Here is a 6,102-nt window from a genome sequence, read left to right as displayed (position 1 = left end):
TTCCCATCTTTATATTCATATAAAAAATTAGGCCATTCGATGAACAAAAATAACAAACAATGTTAATAAAGGTAAACTAGCCATTTGGTCCAGAGATGTTTTTGTGTGTGCTATAATATATATTTGCTTACCTGCATGACAATGACACCACAGCTACATCCATCTTGTTGTAGGGAGTGAGGGATTGTTGCTCCCTTCCATTTGATGCCGACCCAGTCAGCCTTGCCAGGTTTGTTAAGGCGCATTTTAAAGTACTTCCTGTAGAGTCAAAATATTTCATAACTTTTTTTTTATCCAAGCATAATTCACTTGTGGTTATGAATGTTATGGCTTTGTTTTATATGTTGGGCATCATTTATAAATGTTCTGATGCTCCAAAGGAACCCGGTCCTAGATACTGACCCTATCCAAGTCATGTAATTATTATAATCGTATGGTGGCTACTAAAGTGTAATTATTTTTGATATGATATTTTTAAGTATAAGCAATACATTCAGATTGTGAACCAACCTCAGTCTGTTGGCAGCGATTTCGGACTCTTTTTGCTCGTCTCCCCCTGCTGGATCGACGAGGAACACATTTCCAGATGCAGGTTGGAAGAACTAAAAAGAAAAATGTCTGGTTCACTAGATATTGCATGTAAGATTACAGTGCAACCATTTAGATGTATGTATTATAAAACAAGCTTACCAAGAACCTCCAGTGCTGGTTGTTCATATTGACAAAAGATATTACTGCATCGTAGTCTGTAAAAGTCACCTGAATGAAGAGAGATGTGAACATTGGCAAACATGTGACATATTTAAGTAGGCCTACAAGTAATCTACAGAGAAATAGAAGAGTTCTAGTTGGTTTAATGCATGTTAATTCACATGCATGAAGTTGTAATTATTGCGTTTTAATTGGGGACACAGAAGGATGTTAGATGTTTTGTATTTTTTACAATTTGTAACCAATATGTAAGTGCATCTTATTGATTCTCATAGGAAAAGACTGTGAAAAGAAAACAGTACCTTTTTGAAGCCATGAGAAGTTATTTGGTCACGAGTGCCATTGACAACTACACCTCCACTAAAATGATTGAGCAGGAATATTTTTTTCCCCTTGCCAGACTCATTTAACACCACCTGCAGGTATGCTTCAATAGCCTGAAAATACACAACATAAGAGATATGTCTTAATTGATTAAAGAAGATTCAGACTTTGGTTGAATGTACTGTATGTAAAATAATCACATGATATGAAATCCCTGCAATCAACACATATATTTCATTGTTTGTTTTTGGTAATTGTTTTGCTAGCCTTTTAAATGTAGGCACTTACTGCCAAATGACTAAAATGTCAATGTAGTAAATGTACATATAATTCTTGTTGAACATATATTATATATCTTGTTGGCATATATTACAACGTAGCAATCAATCATTTGCCTACCCAGCCAGCCAACTGTGTGGCTTCAGAGTCTTAAATTCACTGTGGTGCAGGGTGTAAGACACCTTTGTATCTACAGCTGACTGGATCTTTACCACCACCACACCATTGTCTGGCTTCTTCCAGAGAGCTTTTACCTGTAACACATGGACACTTTGTTGATACACACCATTTCCAGTGTACAGTATGGAGGACTAAATGTGCCTAAATAAATACATAAATAAATAAATACTTAACTAAATACATTACAGTACATTATTTTGCGAAATCTGAGAAAAAAATTAAATTTCCTACCTGTTTTGATGAATCTGTAGACGTGTTGTTCTGGCTTTGGGTCAAGTGAACGTGGCCTGTTTGCTTATGATTATCCTGCAGTCCACATAAAATATATATAATTATTTTAACACAATCATGAATCCTGTATCCATTGAGTCTAAAATGTTATACAGAAAAAAGTCATCTGCTTATATTCTTAACATTATTTTCCACGGTAATACAATAAATTGTAAAACAGAATTCCATTACATAATTATTAAATACAATTTTAAAATACCTTTTTGGGCTCACAGTAGGCACTGGACTCTACTTTTTGGGTTGTTTTGGAGCAGGCATTTGTGATGGGGCATCGAAATATTTAGTTTTTTTTGTTGCACCTGTGCTTGACAGACACCGTTTGGCCCATTGCTCCTCACAGTGGTCCATGGATTCTCTCTGTTTTTCCTCGAAATGTGCTCCCTGTACCTTCCTCGAAGGGATGTATGTTGCCTCCTAATGAAGGCTGCAGGTCGGAGGCTACGTTCTTTCCGCAGGATTTGGTTTTTAACTATCCCAAACCACTGCTCCACGTATGTGTTTGTCTCCCTTGTCTTGTGTGGTATCAGTACTTTGTCATTACCCAAGACATATCTTTGGAGGTCACCTAGGAGGACACCACTCCAGAGGGGAAAAAGTCCAAGGTAATCAGCAAATAACACCTCTAACAGCTGTGGGCAGTAATATATGTTGCTCTGTGCTCCTTGGGTCATCTCTGCTTCCATATCTTCTTTGGTATTTTCAAACACACTTCTGAATTCCATTGTAAATGGAGATTTTGCAAGGATGGTGTTTGAATTTGGTGGCATCTGGATGTCAATTGGCTCCCCTTTAACCTCACCGCCATCGTCTAATTTGCCTTTTTTGGAAATGAGATTTTGCAGCTTTGCTACACTCTTGCTCACTCTTTTGCTTATGTCCTCTGCCATGAAGACCACACACATGTGGTGAAAGATATCCAGGCTGGTCTCAAAGGATGTACAGATTAACAACTGTGCAAACGTGTACACGGCAAACTCCTTTAGGCCCTTGTCAGCTGTTTTCCTTCCAAAAGACTGCCTTGATGATGTGAGCCGAACAGAGGTGGATGATTGTTCGATGTTTGACGTCTTTCCTTGACAGCTTCTTCATGAGGGTTTGGTGAGACTTTTCCAGATAGGTACTTAGGTTCTCTTTGTTGAAGGCAGAGCACAACACTCTGTATTAGGGCCCAACTATAGTCAGTCTCCACTTGACTGACTCTGATGGATGTAACTTTACTAATCTTTGCGATACTCTGCATTAGCCAAAAAGTCACATTTGGAATTGTATGATCATTTGTCACCATTTCTGTGACTGGCAGAGGGGGCCTGTCTCTTCTCTCTCCTGGCAAAGCAAGACAGTAGTAGAACACCCTTTTATTTTGATTTGGAATCTTGCTCACAATTCCACCAGTCGCATCCAAGAACAAAGTGACAGGTTTGCAGTGGCGTAGATGGTAAATCCCGATGCTTAATCCCATCTCAGTGTAAAGGTGCACTGTAAATGGATCTACCTGCAAAAGCTGTATGTAGCCGGGACAAAAGGAGTATCCACTATCCGATTCCCGCATGAACCTTTGAGTCAGAATTAGTTCCAAGATTACATCGTCATGCAGACATTTGCCGCGCCGGAGTTCAGAGCCAATAGCTTTCAATACATCTTTGGTCAGGGTTTGGCTCATATTGCCTGCCATCAACTCATTCAGTGGAGTTTTGCTCATTTTAGAATAGTATATGTTACTTACTCCTTTATAGAGTACTTTGGCTATTTTGCCCCTCTTCAAGTACGTGGCAGGACGTGCTTTTAAAGATGTTGTATTACGAATTATTTTGCCTCTGTGATTCACCAGGACATTTACAGTCTCACTTTTGTGTGGTTTCTCGTGTAATGTGAACATGTAGGTTGCTCTACATTCCTTAAAGGAGCAGACAGCTTTGATCTTGAGATAAGGGCAACACTTTTTTCGACTGTGCTTTAATTTAATGTGCTGATACTTAAATATCAAAGTACAGCATGGATTTTTATTTCTGAAGCATTTATAGATAATATCTGTCCATGGCTTTCGCAGCAGATGGTTGCCAGGTAAAGGTTTTATATTGTCCCATTTTTTGGGGTCTATTTCAATGGAAAATTTCTTTGGCATGTGGTTAAGCTTTCTACATGTTTTTTTCACTATTGACATTCTTCTCTCCACTCTTTTTATCTTTTGCCTTTCCAGAATCCTTTGTTATATCCTCTGCAAACTCATGGTTGTCCTTGACAATAGCCTTGTCCTTTGACACCACTACACTCTCCACTTCATTTTCCTGGAAAACTGCCTCCTCAATGGGCTCCATTTCTACATTCTTGTTTTCATTTTTATTGTCAACAGATTCCTCTTTGGACATAGCCATCAATTTTCTATTTTTAATGACCATATTGTTCGCCATGGTTTCTCCCATATTAACCGGCTAGACTGTGTCTCCATTTGGTCTTTCGCAAAGCCATGGACATCATCGTCCATGACTACAGCACATCCAGCACATAACTGATTTACAGATGACTTAACTTGCCATCTATTTTCATGCCAAAGAGTATACAGCCATCTTCTTAAACTTAAACATTGTGTATTTACATTTGGGAAATTCAGAGCATAAAATGTATTAATTACTACCTCCAAACCTCCAGATTCCCTTAAGATGTCTTTCTTTATCTTCACCCTGCCCATGGTTTTGTACAAATATGACTAAAATCTAATTTAAATCAAGAGCTAATTGTTAGAGCAACTGACCTCCACCATGCACAATGATCTAAGATTCTATTGTGACTGTTTCCCTCCAATTATTTGAATACTGTCAAAAACTGTACTGACCTTTAGTGGCCGATATGTGTCACAAAGAAATAGCAGTACGCTATTTTGGGGAAAAACATTATTCAAATTGTGAAATATTTCACTATAACTGTGGCAATGTTTGATAGTAGTAGCATATTGTGAAACAGGTCTGAAGTTTCTATGTTCCTTTTTGACAAAGTTATTGAGGAAATACTGAAATATTGGTGTTTTTGTTGATTTATTGGCTATGGGTTACTCAATAATCAATTTGATCACCAAACCAAAGCTTGGACAACTTGGTCAGCTAGTAGTAGAATAATGTTAAACAGGTCTGAAGTTTCTATGTTCCTTTTTGACAAAGTTATTGAGGAAACACTGAAATATTGGTGTTTTTGTTGATTTATTGGGTATGGGTTAATCAATAATCAACTTTATCACCAAACCAAAGCTTGGACAACTTGGTCAGCTAGTAGTAGAAGAATGTGAAACAGGTCTGAAGTTTTCTATGTTCCTTTTTGACAAAGTTATTGAGGAAATACTGAAATATTGGTGTTTTTGTTGATTTATTGGCTATGGGTTACTCAATAATCAATTTTATCACCAAAACAAAGCTTGGACAACTTGGTCAGCTAGTAGTAGAATAATGCGAAACAGGTCTGAAGTTTCTATGTTCCTTTTTGACAAAGTTATTGAGGAAACACTGAAATATTGGTGTTTTTGTTGATTTATTGGCTATGGGTTAATCAATAATCAACTTTATCACCAAACCAAAGCTTGGACAACTTGGTCAGCTAGTAGTAGAAGAATGTGAAACAGGTCTGAAGTTTCTATGTTCCTTTTTGACAAAGTTATTGAGGAAATACTGAAATATCTGTGTTTTTGTTGATTTATTGGCTATGGGTTACTCAATAATCAATTTTATCACCAAACCAAAGCTTGGACAACTTGGTCAGCTAGTAGTAGAATAATGTTAAACAGGTCTGATGGTTCTGTGGTCATTATTGACAAAGATATTGAGGAAATACTGGAAAATGTGTGTTTTTATTGATTTATTGGCTATGGGTTAATCAATAATCAATTTCATCACCAAACCAAAGCTTGGACAACTTGGTCAGCTAGTAGTAGAATAATTTAAAACAGGTCTGAAGGTTCTCTGGTCATTATTGACAAAGATATTGAGGAAATCCTGCAATATTGGTGTTTTGTTGAGTTATTGGCTATGGGTTAATCAATTATCAATTTTATCACCAAAAAAAAGCTTGGACAACTTGTTCAGCTAGTAGTAGAATAATTTGAAACAGGTCTGAAGATTCTATGTTCCTTTTTGACAAAGATATTGAAGAAACATTCGGATTGTCAACTCTTTTACCCCGGTCCCTAAATATGACGCGGAGGTACGAATATGAATGTCTGTTGAATCTCGAATATGAAACTGATTTCACCTCGGTTTGAAAGAGGTCATACCACCTCTTCTGTCTTGGGGCTGGCCTGTTGCCTGCATCAGCAGGCCAAACCCCAGAGCTGGC

At 37.5% G+C, this 6,102-nt stretch overlaps 1 long non-coding RNA gene across 1 annotated transcript; it reads right to left on the bottom strand.

Annotated features, from left to right (window-relative positions):
* Positions 1 to 510: 510 nt before the first annotated feature.
* Positions 511 to 1,503, bottom strand: LOC146299172 (uncharacterized). The gene is made up of 4 exons (XR_014729800.1): positions 1,435 to 1,503; positions 1,014 to 1,148; positions 691 to 759; positions 511 to 602 (listed from the first exon to the last, which is right to left on the bottom strand). It is a non-coding gene; the product is annotated as an uncharacterized LOC146299172 (long non-coding RNA).
* Positions 1,504 to 6,102: the final 4,599 nt, after the last annotated feature.

Source organism: Hypomesus nipponensis, chromosome 3 (genome assembly GCF_054491055.1).
Source record: "Hypomesus nipponensis isolate SF chromosome 3, ASM5449105v1, whole genome shotgun sequence".
NCBI lineage: Eukaryota > Metazoa > Chordata > Actinopteri > Osmeriformes > Osmeridae > Hypomesus > Hypomesus nipponensis.
The sequence above is the reverse complement of the archived record's forward strand: the minus strand, read 5'-3'. Positions and strand labels throughout refer to the sequence as shown.